The following is a 4,143-nucleotide window of genomic DNA, read 5'->3' as shown; positions in this document are numbered from 1 at the left end:
TGTAAAAGTTGGTAACTTGACATGAAAAATTGGGTGAAAAGTGTTGTAGCCATCGTTAAGACATTAGGGTTCCAAGCGAGGTTGCGCTCATCACTATTCAGGCGCAACCTGAGTTACAACTAGTGTAACCACGCCCTTTAGGCACAACCCTGTCACCAATGAAACCTAAGGTTTGCTTCCATGTTGTACGTGGAACTTAACTAAATGAAACCCCTTGTTTTGCCTAACCTTGTAGGCTCAACCTACCCTGTTCTAGTATGTAACACCCCAAAAATATTAAATTTATTTAAATATATATATACACACACACACACACATCTAAACTTGTACATATAGATACTTGTTATGTGATACCTAGAAATAATTAACCTAGTTAGTAACATGAAAATGAGTTGAAATCTTTTATAATCAAAACCAAACTTGAGGGACCAAGGCTGTCAAAAAGGAAACTTGGGTTTTAAAAACAAAAATTAAAAACATAACATGCACTTAGTGTGTGTGTGTGTGTGTATACCATGAGAAGAGAAAGAGAAGGAGAACCATGTTTCTAGCCCTAAATCATCAAAACCCTTCAAATTGAAAGGCTAAACGTGTTAAAATTCCTTGCATGAATCAAGATTATTGATCAACTAAGCTAGGGTAATCTTAAGGTATGTTAAAAAAAGAATTTTTGTGAAGTAGATAATTTTGGTGAACTCCAGATGGTGCGATTCTTGAGTGGGTTGTAGTTATTATGGTGAAATCAATGATATGTAGTTATTTAGAAACATCATATTTTCTGAAATTAAGGAACAATTGATATGAACATGATATTAGGGTTCTATGGATTATAGGAGAAATGGGTTTTTGTTCTTAGCTTGAGGAACCCCAAATTTGTGTATGAACTAGTTATGTATGATGTTCTTGATGGTTGAAATTGCAATATTGTTCTAGTTCTAATAAAAGTATGCTCATAATGTTATAAAAATTGGGTGTAGGAAGTAAATGAGAAGTTAGAAACCTATGCACTTAAGATGTATGATGAAATGCCTAAGTGAAAATTTGTTTGCTAGTAATGTATGAAGAACTTGGATATGGACCACATGAATTGATTAGTAGCAAATATAATGGAAATGGTCATCACGATGACAATATAATGATTAGTCGGGTTGTATATTATAGGCGACTCGAGAGGAAAGTCGGGTGATCAAGTCGGAGGTGATACACGGCTCAAAGGAAAGCTCTAAGGTACGTAGCTTTACGCTTCGTCATTTATAATTGTTAGTTATTGTTCTTGATTCGTTAAAATGGTTGAGAAAGAGTTTATAAGTAGGGGAAAGTTTGCTCATAAGTGATGGTATTCACAAGAGCAAACCAAACGGGTCAAAATGAGTATAAACGCAAACCGGGTAATGGGAGCGTAAATAACGATATTAATAAGCCCAGATATTGGGTTATATTGCAAGTGTGAGCGTAAACCGGGTATCGGGAACGCGAACCAAATAGTGATGAACCCGAGTAATGGGTTGAAATTGAAAGGGGGTGATTCCTTGTAATGAAATTGGATAAATTAGGTAAAATTGCTAGAATAATGAAACGGATTAAATAAATGTAAACGCAAACCAGGTAACGGGAGCATGAAACACAAGACTAATAAGCCCGAGAAAGGGTGAAGTTGTAAGGAATATGAGAGGATTGAGATAGAATGCTCAATACCTCCTAACGGGTCGGTTGGGTAAAACGCCGAACCGAAAGAAAGGTTCGGGAGCTAACAAGTCCGGACCTAGACATTTCAGCATAGTGTACACATCAGCTTAGTGTACAATTCAGCAAAGTGCACATATTAGTATAGTGCACATTTCAGCATTATGCACACATTAGTTTGGTGCAAAATTCAACATAGTGCACACATTTGTATAGTGCACATTTCAACATTGTGTACACATTAGTTTAGTGTATAATTCAGCATAGTGCACATATTAGTGTAGTGCACATTTCAGCATAATGCACAAATTAGTTTGGTGCAAAATTCAGCATAGCGCACACATTTGTATAGTGCACATTTTAGCATAGTGTACACATTAGTTTAGTGTATAATTAAGCATAGTGCACATTTAAGCATAATGCACCATTAGTTTGGTGCAAAATTCAGCATAGTGCACACATTTGTGTAGTGCACATTTAGTGTACACATTAGTTTAGTGTATAATTCGGCATAGTGCACGTGCACGTATTAGTATGGTGTACATTTCAGCACAATGCACATTAGTTTAGTGCAAAATTCAGCATAGTGCACACATTTGTATAGTGCACATTTCAGCATAATGCACACATTAGTTTAGTGCAAAATTCAGCAAAGTGCACATATAGTATAGTGCACATGCACACATTAGTTTAGTTCAAAATTCAGCATAGTGCACACATTTATCTAGTGCACATTTCAGAAAATGTTTTTCCTTGTTCGAATATCCCATCGATTTTACTAATTATGTTCATTTAATACGTTTACATTCAGTTAAGTGTTTACTAAACCTTGATTGAAAATATATTGATAGGTAAAGTTTAAATCAAGGACTCGGATGAAGATCAAGCCGCGCATGGAACCAAATGCTAATTCGTTCGCCCTTGTGTCAAGCGCAAGTTTGTCAATTGGATTTATGTTTAACCCATTGACCAGATTGGTGAGCCTCGCTACGGTCAGATCATCTAGTAAACAGTAATCGTACAACATAGTTCATCAAACGGGTTCTAGATGCCCCTTTTTACTATTTTGGGCTGATATACACGCAACCTTAAATGGTATTACTTACCGAAGTATTTGATTCCCATTACGTGATTATTGATTGATGTTTCATGTTTTATATTGATAGGTTAATTAAGTCTGATTATTGATTGATGACGTCAAACGATTAATAGTTAAAAAGTTGTTGCTAACATTATTGATAGGGTCATGTGTGCATGACAGCGTAACAGGCATGAAGTTTTAATCGGTGTAAGCCTGTCTAACATTATATTAGATAGGTGATGGTGAAGATCGTTTTACAAATTGATATTTACTTACGATTGAAGTTGATGTGTGTGTTTGATGTTAAAATGTGTTTGGATGAACATTACTAAACAATATATAAACTAATACTTCTTTGTTTTTATCAAAACTATGACTCACTCAGCGTAGCTGACTTTTTAGCATGTATGTCATGGTAAATAGGTGGATGCTAATAGGAAATCCACGACATGGATTGAAGGCTCCCCTACTTATTAGATTGCCATCCTATTGACCTTAGTTGACCTACTATGTTAATTGAATGTTTGTTTAAATTTTAAGAGCTAATGTAATCAATACTTCATATTTTGATGTACTTTCCGCTGCAATGTTTTATAACTATTGACAGTTTAAGAACTATGTTTTGATGTAATGACTCAATTGCGAGGTTTCCCGGATTTAGGGCCTTGTATTTTACATTATACAAGTCACGGTAGGTTATAACAAGTCACTTAGGTGTTAATCATATGTGTTGGATGATAAGTCGATTAATTTCTACTGCATTAAATTTTTAGATATTATAAATTATATAAAATATTGTATATTACATTACAGTGATATTACAGATAAAAGTAATATGGTTTCGAAGAACAACAGGTTATTGTCTCTCTATAAAATCTTGTTCAATTTCAGAAAAAAAAACAATCAAAGTAATATGAAATCTGGATACACATGTAGGGGTTTTGACAGTTTTTAGATGAACATTACTAAACGTTTTATACAAACTAATACTTATTTGTTTTTATCAAAACTAGGACTCACTCAGCGTAGCTGACTTTTTAGCATGTATGTCATGGTAAATAGGTGGATGCTTAATAGGAAATCCACGACATGGATTGAAGGCTCCCCTACTTATTGGATTGCCATCCTATTGACCTTAGTTAGAAATCCATGACTAGTTTTGACAGTTTTTAGATCAAACTGTTAATAACAGTTTTTTATTATCAATAACCAAAAGCGAAAAGTTGAAATTTAAAACTACACAAAATCAAACTGTGACTAATAGGAAATCCACGACATGGATTGAAGGCTCCCCTACTTATTGGATTGCCATCCTATTGACCTTGTTATAAATCCGTGACTGGTTTTGACAGTTTTTAGATCAAACTATTAATAACGGT

The 4,143-nt window shown here is 34.5% G+C and overlaps 1 long non-coding RNA gene across 1 annotated transcript; it reads left to right on the top strand.

Moving 5' to 3' along the window:
• Window positions 1-545: 545 nt before the first annotated feature.
• Window positions 546-2,842, top strand: LOC110883636. The gene is made up of 3 exons (XR_002560529.2): window positions 546-650; window positions 1,162-1,227; window positions 2,535-2,842. It is a non-coding gene; the product is annotated as an uncharacterized LOC110883636 (long non-coding RNA).
• Window positions 2,843-4,143: the final 1,301 nt, after the last annotated feature.

This window comes from Helianthus annuus, chromosome 10 (genome assembly GCF_002127325.2).
Source record: "Helianthus annuus cultivar XRQ/B chromosome 10, HanXRQr2.0-SUNRISE, whole genome shotgun sequence".
NCBI lineage: Eukaryota > Viridiplantae > Streptophyta > Magnoliopsida > Asterales > Asteraceae > Helianthus > Helianthus annuus.
The sequence above is the reverse complement of the archived record's forward strand: the minus strand, read 5'-3'. Positions and strand labels throughout refer to the sequence as shown.